The 7,263-nt window shown below is 38.4% G+C and overlaps 2 long non-coding RNA genes across 2 annotated transcripts; both read right to left on the minus strand.

The window, feature by feature from the left end:
- Positions 1 to 1,468: 1,468 nt before the first annotated feature.
- On the minus strand, positions 1,469 to 3,400 carry LOC144992042 (uncharacterized). Its single transcript, XR_013655773.1, has 3 exons — positions 3,190 to 3,400; positions 2,936 to 3,092; positions 1,469 to 1,901 (listed from the first exon to the last, which is right to left on the minus strand). It is a non-coding gene; the product is annotated as an uncharacterized LOC144992042 (long non-coding RNA).
- Positions 3,401 to 3,499: 99 nt separating this feature from the next.
- On the minus strand, positions 3,500 to 5,789 carry LOC144992043 (uncharacterized). The gene is made up of 3 exons (XR_013655774.1): positions 5,640 to 5,789; positions 3,789 to 4,017; positions 3,500 to 3,657 (listed from the first exon to the last, which is right to left on the minus strand). It is a non-coding gene; the product is annotated as an uncharacterized LOC144992043 (long non-coding RNA).
- Between the last annotated feature and the right edge of the window lie 1,474 nt (positions 5,790 to 7,263).

Raw genomic sequence — 7,263 nt, forward strand, 5'->3', positions numbered from 1 at the left:
ATCTATGTGCCACACTTGTTTCTAATATCATAGCATACAACCAATAATATTTTGAATTAATGCATGTTTGTCATAAAATTACCACATTCTAATAGACATGTATTTGTCCTTTTTTGTGGCCTTGCCTCTTTCAACTTCCCATAGGAAAAATCTGTTGCTCATATGTTGCTTGATCTCGTCTCTTGAGATCAGTTTGAGCGTCTCATATTCGTATCATTCTGTGATCATATGCTTCTTAACTCTTGCTCCTAAGGGTCCCTTAGGAGCAAGAGTTAAGCTATAATGAGAAAAGACATCACTGAGACAAATGAGGTTGAGTTGAGATAACGGTTTGAGCAATAATTAAGAAGTGGGAGAGACGAACCTAAAGGCCTGTTCACACCGGGACGAATTTCGCCGGCGATTTTCGCCGACGTTTAACGCCTCGTGACTAAACAAAGGGCCCCAATGAGAGTGTGCACACCGACGCGAAAAAACGCCAGGCGTTAAAGCGTCAAAAAAAAAAAACGCCTCGGGTTCGTTTTTTTTTTTCGACGCGTCGCGTCGAAATCTACTCGACCAATGAGAACGGCGCTTTTGCTCACGTGTCTGGAGCTTCTGAAGTTACAGTAAAACACAACTTGGGGGCGCTCAAACAAAACTGCCTTGCTGAGCACACATACCAGCGAAGAAGATAGACGCCAAGTAGCGTCTACACAGCCGCGAAGCAATAATGACGGACATTCTAAAACATCCCCGAACCAAGCACCAGTTGGAGCTACTGGTGCTTGAAATATTCATGTTTTCTTTGTTTGATTCTGACAAGCGTGTAAATACTTGCTCTCTTCTTCTGAGTGAAAAGCGACTTTAAGAAGCGTAAAGTTGCGCAGCGCCACCTTGTGTACAGGAGTATTTCGGTTTTACATTAAGCGCCATCTAATGTCAGGGAATGAAATTGCATGTTCACTCCACTCATCGTCAGCGAAAATCGCCTGGGTGTGAACACAAAAAACGTGGCGAAAAACGCTGGCGAATAACGCCTGGCGAATATTCGTCCCGGTGTGTACGGGCCTTAAGACGTTCATGAGACAAATCTGAGAAGAATGAGTCCTAAAAGAGATCTCATCGTTGTCTGTCTGATGTCTCTTTCATGTCTTAATCATTTCTCTTGAATGTCTAACCAAAGCCGTTAATGAGAATGATATTTGAGATATATTTGAGAAAGAAAAGAGAATTTATTTTTATAGCAATGGTCGCCAATCCTGGTCCTCAAGGGCCACCATCCAGTAGGGTTTAGATGTTTCTTTGCTCCCCAGATGTGAATCAACAGGTGATTAACCACCTCCTGCAGAACTTGAGGAGGCAATTCAACCACTGCAGCAGATCTGTTGGAGCAGGAAAACAGCTAAAACATCCAGAACAGTGACCTTCAAGGACCAGGATGGGAGACCACTGATATACAGTAACAGTAAAAACAATACTAGAAATGTAAATGCTTTACACTTTATTTGGGCAGCACCATCATCAGTACAGCATTTGAATTGTGGTAGCAGTATTAGACACTTTTTAAAATATTAAATGCATTAAGTACATGAACCGTGGCGTACTCAATCTGGTTGACATGCTGGTCATGAATACTTCCAGATTTTAAACAACACACTGAAAAAAAACAACATTATAAAAACATAAACATAAAAACATTCTCTGAAACTTGCAGACTATCAAATCCATGAACCAATTTGAGAACAAAATTAAGATTAAAAATAAGAAAAAAGATGGAAGAGAAACCAGTCCGCATACTGTAGATCATAGCAGTGGCCTTAGAACCTGCTCTGCCCTACATTTGCTGACAAAGGCTTTCTTGAGCTTGGCCTCTTCAATTTGTTCCCAACCAGGTAGAGTGGCACATCTTAGGACATCAGCTGTAAGACAAGAACATTAAAATCTGGCATGAGTAAATTGATAATAGACCGCACATAACAAACAAAGATAACACTTCAAGCTAGAAGCAAACTGTAGTTTTATAAAAGCAGCTGCATAATGCTACCATAAGATTACGTTTCTGTCATCCCTAAAAGCAGCCACACGTCGCTAGAGAGGACATCTGTTTCAGTTAAAAAAATTTAAATGCAGCATACTATGGGCATTAACTATTTAACAAATAAGGTTCAAATCTGTTTCATTTCATTTTTCATGATACAGTCCAGATCAAACATTTAAGAAATGATCAAAAGTCTCATTTTGCATGGTGGGCTCTTAACAAGGGAAAAATAATACCCCTGTCTTAATTGGGACGCTGAGGGCTGACCGTGTCAGACAGCAAACTGTGGAATAAGATATTTCAACGAATATATATTATGCTATGATTAAGAATTTTGTGGTCAATATTTTTTGGATTGTTCAGAATATTTCCATTAGTTTTTTAAATGAGAGCACTTTGGCTTAGGTCTTTGTTCTGTTTGAGACTGAAGAATTATCCCTTAGTGGTACAAAAGTAAAGATTGGAAAAAAGTCTGTTATACTTAGAAAACTTCATAAAGCCACCCTTTAAATTGTATTTTATTTCTTTTAATGTGACACAATCTTGCTATTTAAATCAAATTACCCCAAAATAAGGATTTTCAAAGCTAAATTTTAGGTTAGCCAGGGCTGCTCATTCCTGGTCCTTGGGATCCATCACCCTGACTGTTTTCCAGATCTCCAAGCCCTGCTAGCTGTTGATCAGCTCAACCAGATGTCTCCACATTCTGACTGAATGAACACACCTGGTCCAGGTAATCAGCAGCAAGCAATTCAGTGAGAGTTGGAAAACAAGCAGGCTAGTAGATCTCAAGGACCAGGGATGAGCAGCCCTGAGTTAGATTAATAAAAGATTAATTAGAATAATTAACTGCAGGTCATGATTAACTAACCACACCCAAAAATGAATCGCATGACAGCACTCATAAATATGTACCTTTGCAGAAACTCCAGGGTTGAAGCCAGCTCAGTTGGATAATGACTGTTAAAGCAGAAGTAGCTTCCGAACATCAGTCATAGTGCTGCAATGTTGTTGTGTACGATGGAGCGGTTCCAAATGAGCATGAACCTCCTTGGGGAAAAGCAAGACTGTCCTAAAGACAGAACAATGGATAAAGTAAACATGTCACTCATGTACAGTGTACAAAGACAAAACCTTTAGAATAATTTAACACTGGAAACTTTACTTACCACATACAATAACAGTTGGAGTCAACGGCACCTGCTGCAGCTGGACCTCGTCTGCATCTTCTACAAGAACATGGCATCCTCCTCATTAAAGTAGCAGAGCAGAAGAAAGCGCATCTCTTTAACATCTCATCTCTTCTGAGCAGCCACTCTGCTCTCCCCGCATCATCTGCAGCCTTTTAGAGTTTGGAAAAACGTCTTGCTTTCATCATTTCTGCAACAAGAGTGCAAACCATTTCCTTCCTTAGTCTTGGGCCAGGTCTCTTTCCAAAGACTCTCCAAAGACTGCACAAATTCCTCAGAAAACTTACTCCATAGAATTTCAAAGCTGTCCTCCCAGTCAATGTACGTACAGTCCTTGGCTTCTGGAAGATGTGGATGACAAACTTCTCGGTGACTATAACAAAAGTGATGATGATTGTGTTGGTGAGGTCTCAACAGATGACGATGTGCTGTTCTCTGGCGTTTGGTCTGCAACAAAAAACAAACAAACAAACAGTATAAGTGTATTAAGTTTATACTGTACTGTCAGTGTGTTACCATTCATATTCATATCCACTTCCGTGCATTACAAAAACTCATTTGTAATGTTTGACACTCACATTTCAATTTCCAGAAAGCAAGACGTTTCCGGGCTTGAACAGGTCTCAAAGCTGGCAGCAAGTCAGCCTCTTCTATGAATCGTAGATCCTCATACAACTCCATTTATTCCAATGGACTGCAAGTGTTCTTCCAGGATGTCTTTTGTGGCTCTGGTAGGACCTCCGTAATGGCAGTGTGGAGGAACATGGGTTCTGATTCACTCATTTTCACGTGTAGAATTTAGATCACCTTGAATCAGAGAGGGGGAAAAAAAACATCACGTACACACATTTTATACAGCACATAGTAAGATCTGGAAAGGTTTTTAAATATGATTTATGATTCACTAAAATCCTCGTACATATCAGTGTTGACATTTGTTGTCTTAGCTACATCTGTGCTCTCTAAACATCTCCACCACTGACAGAGGGCTGAGAACATGTTTCCCTAATATGCATACTTAAATTTTCAGATTATGCTTTCTAGACCAGTGTTTTTCAACCTTTTCTGAGCCACGGCACACTTTAACCTTAAAAGAAATCCCGCGGCACACCAGCATCCAAAAATGAAAAAAAAAAAAAAGGAGAAACTCATAGTCTGTATTGATCTACAGCCCCTCCACAATCTCACATGCATTTTTGAGATAATTGTAGCAGAAAAAGCTGGAAGCTACAGCTGTTTTTTTCTCTAAAAGATGCAATAAAAGTTAAGTTAGAAGATTTAAAAACAGTTTGATGTGTGTTCGTTGGTTTCAAGACGTTTAACAACAGATCTCCGTATGCGCTGTCACTCACAACCCAATGCATCATGGGAGATGTAGTGCATAAAACGGCCGGAGATTGCTTTACGGAGCTTCATTGTTTTGTTCTCTTGTTCCACGGTCTGATACCGGATTCTGTGGAAAGGTACACCGCTAAAGACGAGCTTTAGCTGCTATTTTTTTTTTAGAACTGAGCGACTTTACGAGCTAATTCGGGACAAGGAAGTGAAGACTTTAACCACTTCTGATTGGTCAGACTGATGACATGTGATTAAGCCTTCAAGAATGATTGGTGGAGACAGTTAAAGGGACGGGACGTTTCCAAAATACAGCCGATGGTGCAGCTGAATCGCGGTACCTTATCAAAATGTCTTTAATAAAATAAAATAAACGCAAAGAAAAAGTATTTTATGATCTTTTATATTCCTAACTCCTCAGTGTTTTATCAGGGCCTGTTTGGATGAACAGCTGAAATCATGGAGATGGAAAATGTTTTTAGATCAGTTAATGAGGGCAATTTCCCACGGCACACTTGACCATCTCCCACGGCACACTAGTGTGCCGCGGCACACTAACACTGGTTGAAAAACACTGTTCTAGACATGTGAGCAGTTAATGATGACTTTACTTTAAACACATGTCCATAACCAGTTTCAAAAGATGACATGCCAGGCCAAACGTCTGCAAGATGATCTTTTAAACAAGATAAAAGCTTATACAGCGTAAAAATTGAACATACAGTGAAACTGCACATTTTGAAGTTTGCAATAATGGAAATGGTCTGTGGTGTCGTCACACTGTGAATGGGATGAACCATGCAGACCCTTAACTTAATGAAGAGCAAAATGTCTTCCAACAGTTACTTAGCACTCACGCGTTTGGAAAAATATCGAGGCTCATTCCTCCTGTAAACTCTGCACTGCAAATAACTCTTCAATGTCTCTATTTTTTATTACAAAAAGCACAAGTAAACCTTTGTAAAATGTAATAATTACTTATACAGCCAAAGCCACCGCGAGTAGCCCAGACGTCTGCATTTGGCGGAGCTAGCTTAAAACACCTTTAGCATTCAACTGAGTTCAGAGTTGGAGGAAAGAAATCGCAAACTTACCGTGCAAACTTCAAAGATTTTACTTGAATCTTTTCCAGACAAGCAAAAAAATGTTGGAGATTCATCCCACGGATTGTTAAAACGCAGAAAAAATACGACAAACGGTCGTCAAAAGTCTCTCGTTCTCTGCACTTCTCCCGCTTGCAGATTCCGGCCCGTTGGTGACGTCAACCACAGAGTTTTCCCTCCCACTGTGATCAACCAATCAGAAATCTGTGTCAAGTGAGGCTGTGATACAGTTTAAAATTCAAATCGGGTTACTCCAGGCTTCTGTTTGTTCAATATGATGCAGACTAAGATCAAGAAAAAAGAAAATATTTTCAGCTTGTAAGGCTGCATGAAGGGGGATTTTTAAAGACAAAGATAAAGTAACTCAAACTGAACCCCATAAATCTGTACCGTCCTAAAGTTGATTTATTTATTTGATTATTTTTATTTGTGTATTTTATTTGTTTCAAATGTAAGATCTATTTTTTGTTCACTTTAAGGTGATCCAAATATGATCCCAAATGTCCTTTATTTAGTTCAGACATCAATGTGTTAAATGTTTTATACCCACCAATATATAAGTGTGTGTATATGCACTTATGCGTGTATGCATGTGTGCCAGTGCATGCGTGTGTTTGTGTTTAACTAAACCTAGCACCATTAACCCAACATACATTCTTGTTCATTTATGTTTATCTAAGCAGTCAAAAAAAAGTTTATTAAATCGACACTGCAACGTTGTCTTGAAATTTCATGTTTTTTAAAAAGTTTCAAAAATATGTCTTTTGAGGACATGACCGTCTTAATGATTTAACTTTTTTTTCTTGAAATTGTAATTAAGTTATATAAATATGTAAGCAATAAACAACTTTTTTAAGTTGAACATAAATAAAATAAAAAATATTATTTTCTCGAGATGAACTGTAATGGTGTCATCATAAGACTCATTTTAGGGCTTGTACTACTCTCATTTTTCTTTTTGCTGAGACAATAAAAAAATAGGCTAAAACAAGATCTAAATTATTGAGCAACGAGAGACAGAACCATTTATGTCTTTCACTGAGACGTAACTGAGATAGGGATTTGAAGTAAGGATATCAAATTGAGACATACTTGAGCGCAACATAATATGGCTCATTTTTCTCTCAATTGAGATCTGGAGAAGAGACAGTTGTGAGAGAATTTTGAGATCTCAAACAGTGCTCACTGTGAGACTTATTTCTCAGGAGAAATGTTTGAGAAGAATGAGAAAAGCAGTTTAGTCTCAAACAGTTCTCATTTATGTCTAGGAGACGTAAATGTGACAGAAACGAGATCTCATCTTCAGTTTTGCTTTGCTATGGGTTGTTTCCTTATAATTAGATAGGTCAATTTTCCCCTGTTACCCTAAAAACGTCACTTATATAAATCAATGTATTTTGATTTTCATGTAACTTTGACCATTGTATAATAGTTACTAAGTGTTGAAACATGTTAAGATGGCATCACTCAGTAGGATAAGTATCTTATAGTGACTGAATAGCAATTACAACAATAACAAAAAAAATTAAACTTGCTAATCTAAAATAGCAAAAAACGTGTTGATGGCACACATTTTTTTGTGCTGATGAGAAAAAAAAGCTCTAAAAGTACAGCC

This window comes from Oryzias latipes, chromosome 4, assembly GCF_053564925.1.
Source record: "Oryzias latipes strain Hd-rR chromosome 4, Olatipes_Hd-rR_3.1".
Taxonomy (NCBI): domain Eukaryota; kingdom Metazoa; phylum Chordata; class Actinopteri; order Beloniformes; family Adrianichthyidae; genus Oryzias; species Oryzias latipes.